This window comes from Pseudonaja textilis, chromosome 2 (genome assembly GCF_049901715.1).
Source record: "Pseudonaja textilis isolate UNSWEBS1 chromosome 2, rPseTex1.2, whole genome shotgun sequence".
Lineage (NCBI taxonomy): Eukaryota > Metazoa > Chordata > Lepidosauria > Squamata > Elapidae > Pseudonaja > Pseudonaja textilis.
Genome location: NC_141991.1, coordinates 2767210 through 2785922, shown reverse-complemented (window position 1 = coordinate 2785922; position 18713 = coordinate 2767210). Strand labels below are relative to the sequence as shown.

Genomic DNA, 18713 nt, shown 5'->3' with positions numbered 1-18713 from the left:
GCAGCTCCCATGGCTAAGCAAGCCAGGGCGCCCCACCCCCCCACAAGCAAGCCAGGCAGGGATGGGGGGGGAAACTAGTTAGGCCACGTGAGCTGAGGGTGGCAGTGGCACGGCGGTGGCAGCCTAGGCTGGCCAAGGAGTCGGGATTCAACTGGGGCTAGCAGCAGCAGCAGCAGCATATAGGAGACCGGGGCTTGCAGAACCTCACTCACATAAGCGGATCATGGTGGAAGACAGGCAGCAATGGCTGATATCAGGCTCCGAGTTCCCTTCGGAGGCCGTCAACTCCAAACACACCTCACAGCAGGGCAATGGAGAATATCACCTTAGCTCTGCTGACACCGGATCTGTATTGTTTGTGTGCTAGCCCATGGTGTTGAAGATTGCCTTAGAACAGGGGTGTCCAATCTTGGCAACTTTAACACTTGTGAACTTCAACTTCCAGAATTCCTCAGCCATCTTTGCTGGCTGAGGAATTCTGGGAGTTGAAGTCCACAAGTCTTAAACGTTGCCAAGGTTGGACGCCCCTGCTTTAGAATGACTCAGCAGAGCTGTGAGCTGCAGGATAGATTCTGAAACAACTGCGGGGCTGGATATGGCTTCTTCATGCATTGATATTGTTAGAGGGGGTTGGGGCACATATAGGTGGTAATTAAGCATTGAGGTAAGACATGGTGAAGGTGGCACCAGGTGGGGATCAGTTAATGAGGATCCAAATAGGTTAGGGAGGTAGACATGTTATAGGGTTAATAGCATTTAGAGATAATAGGTTAGGTGTGACCAGGACTAGAACCGCCTATAGGCCTAGGTGTGGTGGTGAGGGGTGTCTCATGGTAATGATAATAAAAGGAAAGAGAGCAAACTCAAGCCCAATGCCAACCTTGCCTGGCTTTTAGCCATTCTTGCTGAATAGAGTCCCTGGGATCTAAAATTATGAGTTTGGTGGCCCCTGAGGTCCAAAAGGTTGGTGACCCCTGCTTTAAATCATAGATAGAGTAATGTTGAATTGGTTGTAAATAGGTAGAAATTTATAAAATTTTGGGGCCTGCTTCAGAAGGGGAGGAAACTAATATTGCTTCAATATGCTTATGAATATTCTAGTTGGGGATAATAAAAGTAAATCTGTTTTTCACATTTGTAATGTACATTTTTTTTCTTTTTATTTGTTTTTTTCTATTCTTGTTTTGCTTTGAAAAAATTCTGTGGTTTTGGAGTTTGTACTGTTTATTAATATTTTGAATAAAATAACCTGTTTTTTTTAAAAAAAGTTCATTTACTACAAGCACATTCAGGGAGCTACTGTGGAACTATTTTCTAAACTGCCTCTAAATTCATAGAATCATAGACACATGTGGTTGGTTGTACCATGGTGACCAGGACTGAACACACTATTCTAGATCTGCTGTCACCAGCACAGTGTAAAGCAACTCTATCACTGCTTCTTGTCTTGGCACTATGCACAAAAGCATTGGATTTTTTCGGCAGTGGCAACACTATACAGCACAATATTGACAAAAGTGGTACTTATCATATGGCCTGGGGATACTTTGCCTGAGGTTTTGGAGATTTCCCAGAGGCAGCCGCCATTTTCAGTGCACCCACAATTCCTTAACACAGTCTAAAAAGCGTTAAGGGAGAAAAACAGAATACTTTGTCCCAGTGACAATGGTAACAGATAACATAGATAATCAGAGTTGGAAGGGACCTTGTAAGTCATCTAGTCCAACCTCCTGCCCAAGGGGGAGACCCTACACCATTTCTGACGAATGGCAGTCCAATCTCTCCTTGAAAGTCTCCAGGGATGGTGCTCCCACAACTTCCGAGGGCAAGCTGTTCCATTGGTTGATTGTTCTCACTGTCAGAAAGTTTCTCCTTATTTCCAGGTTAAATCTCTCTTTGTTCAGTTTCCATCCATTAATCCTTGTCTGGCCTACAGGCACTAAAGAAAATAGCTTAACCCCTTCATCCCTGTGGCAGCCCCTCAAATATTGGAAGACTGCTATCATGTCTCCCCTGGTCCTTCTCTTTACTATACTAGCCAAGCCCAGTTCCTGCAACCATTCGTTGTATATTTTATCCTCCAGTCCCCTAATCATCCTGGTTGCTCTTCTCTGTACTTTTTCTAGAGTCTCAACACCTTTTTTATAATGTGGTGAACAAAACTGGATACAGTACTCTAGGTGTGGTCTTAGTAAGACTTTATAGAATGGTATTAGTACTTTCCCTTAATCTTAATTGTATCCCTCTGTTAATACAATTTAAGATTGCATTAGCTTTTTTGGCTGCTGCTGCATGGCTCATATTTAGCTGGTTGTCCACTAAGTCTCCAAGATCCCTCTCACAGTTACTGCTATTGAGCTTGGTTTCACCCAGTCTATATGTGTACTTTTGGTTTTTCTTGCCTACGCGTAGGATTTTACTTTTCTCTACATTGAATTTCATTGTGTTAGATATGGCCCAGTGTTCTAGTCTGTTAAGATCCATCTGGATCTCGAGCCTACCTTCTTGGGTGTTAGCTATTCCTGCCAGCTTAGTATCTGCAAATTTGGTAAGTTCCCCTTCTGTTCCTTCATCTAAGTCGTTAATGAAGAGTACTGGGCCTAAGACGGAACCTTGTGGCACCCCACTGCTTACTTCCCTCCATGTAGACTTAGACCCATTAAGGACTACTCATTGAGTACGGTTTGCCAGACAGTTGTGAGTCCATCTAGTGGTGGTGCTATCTATTCCACTTTTTTCAAGCTTACTAAGAAGTAGGTTGTGGTCTAGGTTGTCGAATGCCTTGCTGAAATCTAAATATATTATGTCCACAGTGTTTTGCTGGTCTACTAATTTTGTCACTGTGTTGAAGAATGAAATGGCATGATCTGTTTTTAACGAACCTGTGCTGACTGCTAGTTATTACTTTACTTGTTGCTAGATGTTGGCAGATGTTTTTTTATTATCTTTTCCAGTATCTTCCCGGATATTGATGTTAGGCTGATTGGTCTATAGTTTCCTGGGTCTGTTTTATTTTCCTTTTTTGAATATGGGAACCACATCAGCTCTTTTCCAGTTCTCTGGTAGTTCCCCGGTGCTCCAGGATTTTTGAAAGATATGGTGCAGTGGTTCAGAGATGACCTCTGCCAGCTCCTTTAAAACTCTGGGATGTAATCCATCAGGCCCTGGTGATTTGTTTTCATCAAGATCAGACAGGTGTTGGAGGGCGGAGCTGGCGTTGTGACGATACAGCATGCGATCTTGGAAGTCTGAGATCGCTGCCGATATCTTTGTTTCTGGACGAGCCAATCGGATCTAAACTGTCCCAAAGAGACGGTGAAAGTGAAGAGCGCATCCTGCTGATCCTAGGGATACCACAAAGTTCCTGGTAGATTGAGGAGCTCTTCTTGCCAGCGGCAAAGAGGCAGCCATTAAAGCTGCTGAAGTTGGGACAGCTCCGAAACAGAAGAGAGCAGAAAGAGAAAGTGTGCCGCTTTGGTGAGAACTTTTTTTTTTACTCTAAGATCTGAAAGGACACCCTAAGGGAAAGGAAGAATCTGTAAAAGTTTTGACAGAAGTGACTAAGCAGCGATTTTAAACAGGAATGTCAAAGTAATGTTTTGTTTTTTTCTTCTCATTGCTGGATTTTCTATATACGATCTTGCATTTTGAAACTGGACTGGTTTTTTCGTTTATATCTATTTGGGTTTTTTTTCTTCTCCCTTTTGATTTTGGAATATTTTAGGCTAGAGGCTCCCTTTAGTTAATTCATTTTTTAAAAATATCTTTTTTTTCTGTTTATCAACTCTTATTATATTTTGCTTGGAAAAGGAGGGGGAAAGTGAGAGCAAAGAAACTCTGTAACACTGCCAACTAGAGGCTTGAAAATATTCTTTTCCCTGTGACCAGACAAAGCTGAGAAAGAAAGAACTGAGACTCTTTTTCAAGGACATTGCTATTTGATAAGATAGAGGGGAGAGCATGAGAGAGTATTATTGCAGGTGCTCTTCTATCAACAGCTGGACTCTGGTGTTGAAATGTAGGGGGGGAAAGGTGATAAGTTTTTGGAGAAGAGAGCTATAATAAGAGCCTTGGATAATTAAATAAAGTGCAGTGTGCCCTTTTTTACTTTTCCTAAGTTGTGCTATCTCTCCTCATCAGCTTTATTGTATTTTTTTAAATCTCCTTTTTTGTAATAACTGTTTGGGTTTTTGGCTTTGTTGGAGCTTGCCTTTGTGTTTCTTTCTTTTTTTGGAAGTCCAACCTCTATGTTTGCTTTTCTTTTTAAAGGGAAAACCTTAAAAGCTCTTTTTTTCTTTCCTAGTACTTTTGTTTTTTTATTTAATTTTTTTGGTTTATTTTTATGTATTTTTTTCTATTTGAGACCCTTCAATTGGATTAAGGTGTTGAAGAACCTAAAGAATTTTTCCTTTTTCTTTTTTTTCTCTTGTTTTCCTTTTAAGCTCTTTTTCTTTATCTTATTATCGATTGGATTAAGGTATACAAGAACCTGAAGAAATTTTGTCCTCTCTTTTTACTTTTCTTCTTCATTTTATTATTATTATTATTGGGCTTCTTTTTTTATTTTGAACTACAATTGGTTATTTTACAATTGGATTAAGGTTTAGAAGAACCTGAAGATTTTGAATTGCTTAAATGAGTAGGAAATTTACAGCTCCTGACTCTTTAACTTCTACTTCTGCCTCTCCACCATCTGGAGGACAACATTCAATACAGAAAACGTTAAAGCAAGAAAAAAAACAAGAAAAAGTGACTGCAGATGATTATGCAAGGACTTCAAAATATCCAAGCAAGATCAGAGAATACTGAAAAGAGAATAGAAAACATCAAACAAAGAACAGAGAACATTGAACAAAGAACTGAGAGCATTGAACAAAGTATAGGGAAAACCGATGAAAAAGTGGAGAACATCCAACAAATGATGTTGAAGTATGATGAGAGATTCCAAAAAATTGAAGAAGATAAACAAAGAGACAAGAAGATTGGAGATGTTGAGATGGGAGATGGATAGATCAGAATTCTATCTCAGATTCCAAAATGTAGAGGAAGAAAAAGGACAAAACCTAGCTGAGATAATGATAGAAATACTGGCTGAAGTTTTGGAAATAACTCAAGAGAAGATGATGGACGGAATAGGTTGAGGATGAGGTTTAGCTTACCAAGAGAAGTTCACATTAGATTTACAAAGAAAGCCATTAAAACACAAATATTGCAAGTGGCAAAAGAGAAGACATTGAAATACAAAGACAAGGAGATTGTGGTCTTGAAACAAATACCCAGAAGAGTGAGAGAGATGAGAAGAGAATACTAATTCCTGACTAAAACGCTCCTTTAAAAAGAGGTGAATTGTAGATGGCTGATTCCAGAACGTTTAATGTTCACATGGCAAGAACAGAGACACAGAATTGATTCAATGGAGAAAGCGGAATTATTTTATACAGAATTTTTTGGAAGGAAAGAAGAAGAGGCAGAAAAAGAGATCTCATTAATTGAATTCCAAGAGGACTGCCAAATGGCAACTGAAAAAGAAGAAGGCGCAGTAGGTGGAAAGGTGGAAGCCAAAGAACAATGTGAACTAAGATTTACAAGAGCTGTTAAACCTAATTATAAAATATAACCATGGAAGAGAAAAAAAATGATTACAATTAATATAAATGGACTCAACTCTGCTGTTAAAAGAAGGAAAACCTTTCATAAATTGGAGAAATTAAAATTTGATATAATTTGTCTGCAAGAAGTACATATTAAAAAACAACATGAACAATTGTTGGTACAGCCACAATTAGGGAAAATATTTACTTCCTTGACCCAATGTAAGAAAAGAGGAGTGGTTTTATATATCAAAGAGACCACCCCAGCAAAATTGATTTATACTGATGATGATGGAAGAATACTAATGGTGGAAATAATGGACAATAATATGAAAACACTCCTGATTGCAATATATGCTCCGAATGACAAACAAGAATTCTACAAAACACTACATATGAAAATAATTGAACTGGACTATGCTACTATAGTTATGATGGGAGATTTTAATGGAATTGTAGACAACAAATTGGACTATACAGCACAGAAAACAACGAAGCAAAACAGAAAGACTCTCTCTAAATCTTTTTTTTAAATGGTAGATGAAATAAACTTAAAAGATACATGGAAAGAAATGCTAAAACTAAACAATATACCTTCTATTCAAATAGACACTTATCATGGTCCAGAATAGATATGATATGGACATCAACAGAATTAATACCTAACATTCAAGAAATAAATATTGAAACAAGTACTTGGGCAGATCACAATCCAATGACAATTAAATGGAAAGGACAAAAAAGATCTAGATGGACTTTAAATAATGCTATTTTAAAGGAAAAAGACTTCACACATTGGATGGAGAAAGAATTGACCTTTTTCTTTAGAGAAAATAAAAAAGAAGATACATCAATACAGAATGTATGGGATACAATGAAGGCATATGTCAGAAGCTTGATAATAGACTATATGAGGAAAAGGAATACTATGAAAAGACTAGCCTCTAAAGCCTTAGAGGATGAGCATAAAAGACTTGAAAAAGAGCTACAGAAAATGCCACAGAAAAAGGACATCAAATTAAAAATTGATATAATTAAACACAAAATGGGTCAAATAGAAAAAGAATTAGCACAGAAAATTAGAGGTGCTAAACAGAATTATTTTGAAGATGCAAACAAACCAGGGAGATGGTTAGCATATAAATTGAGGAACGAGAAAGAATCAAGGAAAATATTGCAATTAATAGATGACCAAGGCCAAGTTTGCTATGATAGCAAAGAGAAGAAGGAAATCATTTGAGACTTCTATGGGAAATTATATATGCAAGAGAATATTGATGAAGAAAGAGTTAAGCAGTACTTACAGAATGCTAATTTACCTCAGATACCTAAAGAGACTGAAAAAAATGTTAGAAAGCAACATAACGTTGATGGAGTTAACTGAAGCACTCTAGAAGCAAAACAATGGAAAGGCACCAGGCCCAGATGGACTTCCGGCAGAATTTTATAAAACACTACAAGAATCGTTGAATCTTCCATTACTAGAAGTTATGAATGAAGTTATGTTAAAGAAGAAGATACCTAAATCATGGTCAGAAGCCTATATTACACTTATTCCTAAAGAGGAGGCCAACCCATTACAAATTAAGAACTATAGACCCATTTCTTTACTAAATGCAGATTACAAAATCTTTGCTTCAATATTGGCAGAAAGACTAAAAAAATATTTAAATAATTTTATCCATCCTGACCAAAATGGATTTCTGTCAAAGAGACAAATTAAAGACAATATGAGAGTAATCTTGGACACCTTGGAATACTATGAGGCATATCCTGAAAAACAAATGGCTCTGATATTTCTAGATGTACAGAAGGCATTTGACAATGTGAATTGGCGATTCACGTTATTACTGTTGGAACAGATGGGTTTCGCTAGAAAATTTATCCAAGCAATAGAAGCTTATAGTATATAAGCAAACGGCAAAGGTAATGATAGAGGGAGAGCTGACAGACTCTATTAATATAAGAAAAGGAACAGGACAAGGGTGCCCACTATCACTTTTGTTGTTTGTGTTAACTTTGGAAGGGTTAAACAGAAATATTAGAGATGAAAAGAATATAAAAGGAATGAAAATCAAAAAGGAAGAATTTAAGCTGCAAACATTTGCGGATGACCTGGTTTTCATTTTAGAAGACCCTTTAGAAACAGCATCAAAATTGATAGAAAATATAGAGACATATGGAAAGGTGGCTGGTTTGAAAATAAATAAAGATAAATATTTTGACAAAGAATATGCTATTAAGACAAAAGGAAGAACTGGCAGACCTACTGAAAATTCAAATCACGAATAAGATCAAGTACTTGGGGATATATTTTACAGCAAGATGTAGTACATTAAAAGAGAATAATTATACCAAACTTAAACAGCAGATAGCGCTAGATCTGGTGAAATGGGAAAACTTACAACTCTCACTAATAGGGAGAACCTCAACAATCAAGATGAATATATTACCCAGAATTTTATATTTGTTTCAAACAATTCCAATTAGGCTTGGAAAAGATTATTTTGAAGATTTAAATAAAATTGTGTTGAAATATATATGGCAAGGTAAGAAAGCGAGAATGAAGTTAAAACTTGTGCGAGATGCTAGAATTAGAGGAGGATTTGGTTTGCCTAATAGGGAGTTGTACTGTCAAGCTACAAATCTGATGTGGGTTAAGGAATGGATAACACTAAGAAATGCTAGATTGTTGACATTAGAAGGACATGATCTGTTGTTGGGGTGGCATGCTTTTTTATGGTATAATGGAACTAAAACACAGGGCTGTTTTAGAAGACATCATATACGGGAGTCTTTGTGGTTAAATTGGGAGAAGATTAAAACACAATGTTATTTGAAAATTCCAGTTTGGTTATCGACTATTGAAGCATTTTTCTATCCTATAATTTATAAGAAGGAACAAACAGTTAAGATATGGTGAAATACTGGATGAAAAGGGTGAACTTAAATTGATGCAAAATTTAGAGGAACAAGGTATAAAGATGAATTGGTTTTCATATGCGCAAATACATTCAAGGTATGATAAAGATTCTAAAATAGAAGGTTTCTATGATAAATTGACTGATTTAGATAAGATTTTGACAGGTACTGATGAAAAGGTGATTAAAAAATTGTATGGATATTTATTAGAAATTAAACTAGAAGAACAATTTAAAGAAACTATGATTGCTTGGGGAAAGAATTTTGGATATGGGATTGATTTAGAGAAATGGCAAAAATTGTGGTCTCAAAATTATAAAATGACAATGTCAACAGCATATAAAGAAAATTTGTATAAGATGTTTTACAGGTGGCATTTCCCCTGACAAGAATAGCAAGAATGTTCAAGAATAAATCCGAAAAATGTTGGAAATGTCATCAGACACCTGGCTCATTTTACCATATGTGGTGGACTTGTGCGGATGCTAAAAAATACTGGACTAAAATTCACATGTGGTTGGAAAAAATGACGAAAAAACATATAGGCTTGAAACCAGAGATGCTTTTATTGGGAATTTTACCTGAAATATATAGTAAAGACTTGAAATACCTGATTGTAAATGTATGAACAGCGGCTAGGATTGTTTTTGCTAAAAACTGGAAAAATGAGAAGATTCCATCACAGGAGGAAATCATTAAGAAAATATTGGAATGTGCTGAAATGAGTAGATTGACATTTGAAATTAGAGAACAAGAGGATAAACAATTTTATAAAATTTGGGATCTTTTCTATCAATGGTTAGATAACAAAGTACAGTAATGAAACATGTAGATTTCTAGAAAATAATAAATATATAAAGATGTACTTCTTTCTAATTATAACTATAAAATGACTTTAGGATAGATTTGGGATGATAAGATGAATTGTTATAAAATAAATTAAGTAAACATGAATGAATAAAAATATAGTCAAATGATTGATTAATAATGATATTAAGGTATTTAATTTTTGATTGACAATATGAGATTGTATGCAATGTAATTGTAATTGAAGACTACGAAATGGAAGCACAAAATAATTTGTAAACTATCCGGAACACTGTATGCACACATATGGAAGATAGCTTGATGTTTTTATGTTTTGTTTGTTTATGTCTGTTTTTAAAAACGAATAAAATTTATTAAAAAAAAATATCGGACAGGTGTTTTCTTCCTATTTTTTTGCTTATTTTAACTTCTATTTCTGGTCTGTCTTTTACAGTTATGTTTTTGGTGGGTTGAGCTATAGTTTCTTTTTGCGTGAAGAGGAATGAGTTAAGCAGATCTGCTTTCTCTGTGTTGCCTCTAACTTCCTTGCTATCTTCTCTCTTTAGTGGACCGACTGTTTCCTTAGCTTTTTTCAATGATCCAGGAGCAGCCACCATTTTGACACAGAGACAGGCATGAGAAAATAGAAGCTGCTTCCATAAGTCCACCACATGACCCAAGCATGAATCCCAAGCACATTCAAAATAACGGCTGCTTCCACAACACAGTCATGAAGCCCACAAATGTGTGTCTTGCCTTCCTTCACCGACATGAGGTTCAGAGATCTTCAAAAGGTATGGAGAAGGAGGAAGCTGTGATGCCTGGTGGGTTGGGAGTCAGGCCTAACAATTGCAGGGACCCAGTGGGAATAGGAAAATGCCTGTAGGGACCCAAAGGGTTGGGTAGTGGAGGCTAGGCCTCCAAGAGATTCCCACAACTCTGAGGTGGTCACTGTTCTGCTTAATGACTTTAACATTATTTAACAGCTTCATCAGGGAGAGAAGGGGATGGGGCCAGGTAGTTAAGCAATCTCACTTAACCACTGCAACATGTAACCAAAACTGGCAGGCCCCATTAAGTTGTATGTAGAGGACTACTTCTATGGTGGCTGGGGAATTCTGGGGCTCAAAATATGGAGGACACCAAGGTAGAAGACAGAAATTCCATGTGTAGAAATTCCATAACCAATATACAAAGAACACCATGCAAAAGACTTTTTCAGGAGTTCTACTACTTCTGCAGAAGTGAAATTGCTGCTGATAACGAGAAACTGGTAGTTAGCCCTTTTCCATTTCATTTTTTCTCCACTTCCAAGTCTAATTCTGAGGTATGTTCTTACCTACATTCCTAATGAGAGATGAGAAATGAAATTAAAGCCTTTTATAAACCCATCAACTTTTCCCTCAATTGGATTTCCATTTGGGCAATAAGGAACTATTTATGCCAGTAGCATCATCCACAGTCAGATTAGTCTCTATGAGTCCTCCGGTATATCGCCAGGTTTGAATTCTGACTGAAATATACCCACAATCAGGTTCATCAAAAGGTTTCTCTCCTGTGTGAGTCTTCTGGTGTTTCACAGGGTCAGAATTCCCATTGAAACTTTCCCATATTCTACACATGCAAACAGTTTCTCTCCTGGATCAATCCTCTGATGATTCAGCAGTCAGGAATTCCGACTGAAACTGTTTCCATACTCAGAATATTAAAAGGGTTTTGCTCCTTTGTGAGTCCTCTGATGGCTCACCAGAATGGAATTCTGACTGAAACTTTTCCCGCAAACAGGACATTCAAAGGGTTTCTCTCCTGTGTGAGTTGTCTGGTGTTTCACCAGGCTGGAATTCTGACTGAAACTTTTCCCGCAAACAGGACATTCAAAAGGTTTTTCTCCTGTGTGAGTCCTCTGATGATTCACCAGGCTGGAATTTTGACTGAAACTTTTCCCGCAAAGAGAACATTCAAAGGGCTTCTCTCCTGTATGAGTCCTCTGGTGTTTGACCAGATAAGAATTCTGACTGAAACTTTTCCCACAAAGAGGACATTCAAAGGGTTTTTCTCTTGTGTGAGTCCTCTGATGGTTCACTAGGCGAGAATTCTGCCTGAATTTTTTCCCACAAAGAGGACATTCAAAAGGTTTCTCTCCTGTGTGAATCCTTTGGTGTTTTGCCAGGAGAGAATTCTGCCTGAAACATTTCCCACAGTCAGGACACTCATAGGGCTTCTCTCCTGGGTGGGTCTTCTGGTGTTTCAGCAGGTCAGAATTCTGACTGAAACGTTCCCCACAAACAGGACATTCAAAGGGTTTTTCTCCTGCATGACTCCTCTGATGTGTTACCAAGTTGGAATTCTGGCTAAAACATTTCCTACAAATAGGACATTCAAAGGGTTTCTCTCCTGTGTGAGTCCTCTGGTGTATCACCAACTCATAATTCTGTCTGAAACTTTTCCCACAAAGAGGACATTCAAAGGGTTTTTCTCCTGTGTGAATCCTCTGATGTGTTACCAGGTTGGAATTCTGGCTGAAACCTTTCCCACATACAGGACATTCAAAGGGTTTTTCTCCTGTGTGAGTCCTCTGATGTGTTACCAAGCCGGAATTCTGGCTGAAACTTTTCCCGCAAACAGGACATTCAAAAGGTTTCTCTCCTGTGTGAATCCTCTGATGATTCAGCAGACTGGAGTTCTGACTGAAACTTTTCCCACAAAGACGACATTCAAAGGGTTTCTCTCCTGTGTGAGTTATCTGATGACTTACCAGTTGGGAATTGTAACTGAAACACTTTCCACAATCAGGACATTCAAAAGGTTTCTCTCCTGTGTGAGTCCTCAGGTGTCTCACAAAGTGGAAATATCCAATGAAATGTTTCCCACAATCTGGACAGTCATACGGCTTCTCGCTGCTGTGAGTCCTCAGATGTATCACCAAGTTGCCATTTTTCTTAAAGGGTTTACCACATTGGAAGCACTTGTAGGGCATCTCTTCTGGGTGGGTTCTTCTGCGAACCCAAAGGATCTGTTCTAACAAAAGCTTTTGCCACATTCAGATAATTTGTATGTGCTTTTCACCAGAGTGGATTCTTCCCTGCTTAATCACTTGCAATTTGAAGTCTGCTTTGTCCGTAATAGGCACAACTATGGAGCTCTTCCACCACTGATATTCTTGAGAAGGTCAAAAATATATGTGATCCCTTGGTTAGTGGTGCTTTGATTTAAGCCCTTTTCATCCTCACAGACAACACCTGTATCTGCCCATCCAATTAACCTTTTCCTCCCCACTCACTTCCAGATATTTTCCTCTTTTTCTGAATGGAAAAATAATCGCCCTTGCCTGTTTTGTGTATTATGTCCTTGAGTTCCACATATTCTACTTTTTCCAGCTCAAAATCTCTCATTGATCTTCTTTCCTTTGTCTCTCAACTGCTGTGGAAGGAGAAGAATTGTGTAGTTTTTCTGAAGGAAATGGAGAATATTTTTATTTCTGCCTCAATCTGCTTTTCGTTTCAATATTGCTTGTTATTCTCAGCTGTCCAATGTGGTCTTCTGGTATCATCTTTGTCTGTAAGATTCAAATGAAAATGTAGCTTTTATTGTTTATAAAAGTGTTGCAGAAGATATGAAAAATTTACATTACAATGAGAAAGCAAACATGCCAATATGCTAGAATAATCTCTAACATCAATTCAGGTATTCAGTTCCAATATCCATTCAATTATTAAATTCATTTGTTGACATAGGTCAGTCACAAATTCTCAGCCCTGCAAAGGGTTATCATCAAATATATATGGTAGATAGATAGAATTCTTTATTGGCCAATGTGATTGGATACACAAGGTATTTGTCTTTGGTGCATATGCTCTCAGTGTATATAAAGAAAAATGAAAATACATTCATCAAGAATCATAAGATACAACACTTACTGGTAGTCATAGGTTACTAATTAGCAATCAAATCATACAAGGAAACAAATAAAGAAGAAAAATATAAGTTTATTATGGTCTTAGACTAGCAATAGTCATCACTAATTACCATATATAAAAAAATAGTACTGTGCCAATAAGTATGTGTGTAAATATCATTTCCCAGAGATTGTTCTATCTCCAAAAATTGGCACAAATTGACAGCAATCATTCTGTAACCAATTTTCTTTCTTTCTTTCTTTTTCTTTCTTTCTTTCTTTCTTTCTTTCTTTCTTTCTTTTCTTTCCTTTCTTCCTTCTTTCCTTTTTCTTTCTGTCCCTTCCTTTCATCCCCTTCCTTTCCTTTCCTTTCCTTTCCTTTCCTTTCCTTTCCTTTCCTTTCCTTTCCTTGTCTCTTCCCTCTCTTTCTCTTCCTTTCTTTTCCTTCCTTCCTCCCTTCCTTCCTTCCTTTTTCTTTCTGTCCCTTCCTTTCCTTTCCTTTCCTTTCCTTTCCTTTCCTTTCCTTTCCTTGTCTCTTCCCTCTCTTTCTCTTCCTTTCTTTTCCATTCAAACTTCTCAAGATTGTTGGAGTTTCCTGGTCTCCAGCACTGAGGTGTGAATTAGATGCCAAAGAGTAAAGACATCAGCGGGGATCTTAGAGAAGCAAATGCTACTGCCCATCAAACTGGGAAGGGTTATACAACCTTTTCCAAACAATTTAAACTCCATCATTCTACATCGTTCCACTTTCACAAGTGGAAGACATTCAAGACACTGGCCAATCTTTTCAGGAGTTGAAGTCCAAGAAAATTCACCATGTTCAGAATGCACAATGCTTAGAGAAATTACAAAAAATCCAAGCATTATATAATACAATAATAGAATTCTTTATTGGCCAAGTGTGGTTGGACACACAAGGAATTTGTCTTGGTGCAAATGCTCTCAGGGTACATAAAAGAAAAGATACATCTCAGGCTCTACAGGCCTCAATTAGCGTATTAAGTGTTAAAGTTCATGACAGTAAAATTAGAAAAAGACTGGAAAAGTATGATTCGTTTGGAAGGGTTGCCAGGAGAAAGCCTGATTTCTAAAAAGGACATGGCAGCAACACTTAGATTTCCAAATTTGCATTTGAACAAATCAGAAGAGTTCTAGAACAATCTTCTTTAGATGAGACTAAAGTGCAGATGTTTGGCCATAATGCACAGTGTCATTTTGATGAAAGCAAAGCAAAACAAAACATATCAACACAAAGATCTCACACCAACCATCAAGCACAATGATGAAGGCCTGATCCTTCGGGCTTGTTTTGCAGCTACAGGACTGGCCACTTTGCAGTCATTGAGTCGTTTATGAATTCCCCTCTATTCTAAAGTATTTAGAATCAGAATAGACCTGGAAGGGACCTTGAAGGTCTAGTAGTCCATCCCTCTGCTCAAACAGGAGATCCTATACCAATTTAGACAAGTGTCTTCTTCAAAATGTCCAGTGATGAAGCACCCACAAGGTCTGAAGGCCAGCTGTTCTACAGGTTAATGTCCTCACTGTTAGGATGGTGAGTGAGGACTAACTATACAACTGAACATCCCAAAAAGTCATATATATATATATATATATATGTATGTATGTATGTATGTATGTATGTATATGTATATGTATATGTATATGTATATGTATATTTATATATATATATTTTACAAAGTGCTAGGTTAAGCACAGTTGAACCAGGTTGGATGGGGCACGAATAGGAAATATCATGCTTCTTGGGTAGACCTGGAAGTTCAAAAAAAATCTCAGAAGAGAGCAGAGGAAGATCAGTCCGATATTGTTGCCAAGAAAAAAAGCTGGTCCATAAGAGAATAACTGAGTTGGGGGACATCTGGTCTGCAGCGCTTCGGGGCAGGCAGGAATCCGCGACTTTGCGCGGTTTCTGCCTGTGCTCGCTGCCCGAGTGCCCTGAGCCACCCAGCTTCAGGACTAGCCACCTCTGTAGAAGGTGGCGAAGACAGGAGGGACCTGGCAGGGTCGAGAGATATCGCACCTCTCTTCCCTAGCCGGCTAAACCCCCTTTTCCGAAGGCAGCTGAGCAGCGGTCAGAAATGGCCGCCACATAGAAGCGCTCAGCCGGAAAAAGAAAGTGCAGGAGGAGATGTGAAGAAGTGAAAGTGTTTTTTGCTAACCGGGATAAAGCAACAGCGAAAGTACCCTGGAACTGAAAATTTGCCAAAGATACATTGTTTACAGAGATTTACAAGCGGCGAATGGAAGTTTAAAAGGGAAAGTTTTTCTTTCTTTTTACTCTCCTTCCTAACGTGACAGCGAATAGAACTGCAAGAGAAATTGGAAAACCCACATTGGAGGTAATTAAATGTTAAAGGGATAAGGATTTCTGAACATTAAAACATTAAAACATTAAGTGGGAAGGGAGAAGAAAAAAAATTGGAGCAGAATTTGAAAGTAAGGAGGAGATTGCCTAGAATTTTAAAGAGCTATGAAATATTAACAAGACTTCTAAATGATACATTTTAACTGGAACTCTGTGACTAAACAGTAACCCCAGAAAGAGAAAGAGAAGAAGAAAGTACTAAAAGAAACAGCTTATTTGGATTGTTTGGTGATTTTGGAATTTTTGGGAACTATCTTTGATTAAAAGCACTTGGGTGGTTGTTTTGGAAAAACTTTTTTGTTGCAATATCATGACACATCAGTAGGAAGTCACGTACACAGAAAACACAATACACATACAATACACATATAGGGCGACACTATAGGAACAGCAACGTGTAAAACCTGAGTTAGCTATAGTATAAGGATTAGCCATATATGGCAATATTCCCTATTCCTGTCTAACTTCCTCATGTGTAACCTAACCCCCCGCTTGCTGCACAATAAAGAGAGGTGCGTAGTACTATCTGTGCTTCCTCTCACCAAAAGAAACCTTTGTGTCGCTGTCATCTTTGCCATCAAGAGGAGCCCGCCCAGACAGTCTGCCTGGGTGCAGGTCGTCAGCTGATTCATCCCGGCACTGGGACCCGCAACGCATCACTTTTTCTCTCTACAATGGCATCACTTGTGGATGAATTGAAAATTGAATACCAAAAATACAAAAAAGAAGAACAAGAAGGGAAAGATTCTCTTGGCACTCTTTTTCAATTTTTAGAAATGGCAGTTTGCACTTAAGAAAAAAGGACTGCGCAACAGGATGACTGGGATAAAGAAGAAGCCATCTTTGATGAACAAGTGACTCTATTTGGGGAAGGGAAGGAGAAAGAGGAAAAGAAAAAGGGGACTTTAAGATTTGAAAAAACAACCAAAAAAGAGAAAAATAAGGTGAAAAGTGGATACAATGTTAGAAAACAACAGAAAGGGGGAAAGCAGAAGAAGAAAAGGGAGGTGGAGAGACAAGGGGGTAAAAAGGGCAAGGAGAAGAATAAGCAAGGGAGAAAGGAAGGGATGAGAAGCCTCAATGGTGGGGAGCAAGATGTAAAGAACCAAAATTCTTTTAGAGACAATGGGTAAACTTAATTGAAAAAGGGATTCTGCAAAGGTACATAAGATTGTATTCTTATATTTGTATTCAGAAATAATGTTGGAAAATTGGAAATAACATGTAATCAAAAATGGGATAAAATATTTAGTGTAATTTAGTGAAAATTTTGTGAAGAAAAAGAAGGCAATGAAATAAATGAGAGAATTGAAATAGGAGAAATGGGAACATTTTAATGAAATAATGATTTATGTGATGGGGGAAATAACTATGGAAAGTATAAGTGTTCCCATAAAAATATGATATTTAATTGAAAAGTAACGTGTAAAATGTTTAAGATATAAATGAATATTAATATTAATGATTAGATTTGTATTGGCATTGATAGTTGTTTTAATTACATCATATACCTATAATTTTTTCCCCATAAAATACATTGTGTAATTTTAGAATGTACTAAACAGAATCCCAACGCAATTTATGTATTATATTAAGTATTATAAATTTAGGGGAAAGAGTTAAAGGCGTCATACTCTAATCAGTGTACAGGAGAAGTTTTGTTTAAAGAGAAAAATTAAATGGATAGCTGGAAACAGAACAGACAAAGAATAATAAGTATTATGATTTGAACTGAGATGAGATAAATAAAATAAAACTAAGAAAGTTAAAAGAGGTGAAAAGTTATATAGAAAACTGAAAATGGTAATAAGATATGGAATGGTATATAAAATGAATATGAATTTGAATTTGTGTCTGTATGAAGAGTTGTAACCCAGGATCAAGCAGCTTTCAAAAAAGATGTTCTATGTTTTTATATTTTGTTTTGTTTGTGTATTGTCTTTGAAAATCAATAAAAAAAAATTTTTTTTAAAAAAGAGAATAACTGAGTTGGAAGGGACCTTGGAGGTCTTTTAGTCCAATCCCTGCTCTGGCAGGAGACTTTATATCATTCCTGATTAATTGCTGTCCCGTCTCTTTTTTAAACCCTTCAGTGATGAAGAACCCACAACTTTTGGAGGGAAGCTGTTCCCAAGGAATTAATCTTAACTTGAAGGAGGATTTTTAAAATCTTCCCACCAGCAGAAAATCGCGGCCACCACTGTTGAAGCTTGGAGCACCAGTGGACTCAAAATCTGGGGAGGGAAGAAACATGTAGCAGCAGCTGATATGCTTCAGCGTAGTTGCTTCTCTGCTTCCACATCCCGGAGGAAACCCAACAGCCCTACTTGCTCCCAGCCTCTCCTCCCACCTGACCTCAACTCACCTTCCAGCTGCTGCTTCAACCATGGGAAGAGCGGAAAAACCACTCTGCACACCACCTTCCTCCCAGGAGTGATCCGGAAGAAAAAGCTCATCTCCCATCCATTCTAGCAGTGCAGTACTCAATGGTTTTAACTCCTTTATGCTCAATCACAGAAGCCTACTAAGGGCTTTTTAGTCACTGATAAGAGACAAAAATACAGGCTTGAGTGTCTCTAACATATTTATAAGATGTTTCACTGATTAAATTGCTACCAGGTCATTTTCCAGTCCTAGCAATCTATCTTTGCAATTGATCCATGTACAATAGTGAAAAGTTCCACTAAAGTAGGTTGTAAAGATTAGCTAAAAGCTGAGCCCTAAATGTTTATGAAGTTCTTACAGAATTACAGAGTTGGAAGAGACCAACTCTCCAAGCAAGAGATATTATCCTGTTCCAAATGGCTGTCCAATCTCCTCTTTAAAAAACCCATTGATGGAGCACCCACAATTTCTACAGGCAAAGCATCTCCACTGATCTCACTGAAAGGAAAATTCTACCTGATGCTAGGTTGGATGCCTTTTTGATAAGCCTCCCTCTTTTACTCTTTGTGCTCCTCTGAGGGGCATTGGACAATAGGTCCACTCCTTTTTTTCTGTTCCAGCCCCCTCAAATATTGAAAGACTGCTATGATGTAACCCCAATCCTTCTCTGGGTTAGACTAGACCAGGGCTCTGCAGCCTTAAACACTCTGAGCCATTTGGTTGGGTT

General features: G+C 37.7%; 1 protein-coding gene across 1 annotated transcript in view; it reads right to left on the bottom strand.

Moving 5' to 3' along the window:
• LOC113454978 (uncharacterized) overlaps positions 1-18035 on the bottom strand; it is a 56773-nt gene extending 38738 nt beyond the window's left edge. Inside the window, 1 exon segment of the mRNA XM_087922988.1 lies at positions 17967-18035. The gene's annotated coding sequence lies outside the window, so the exon portion shown is untranslated.
• Between the last annotated feature and the right edge of the window lie 678 nt (positions 18036-18713).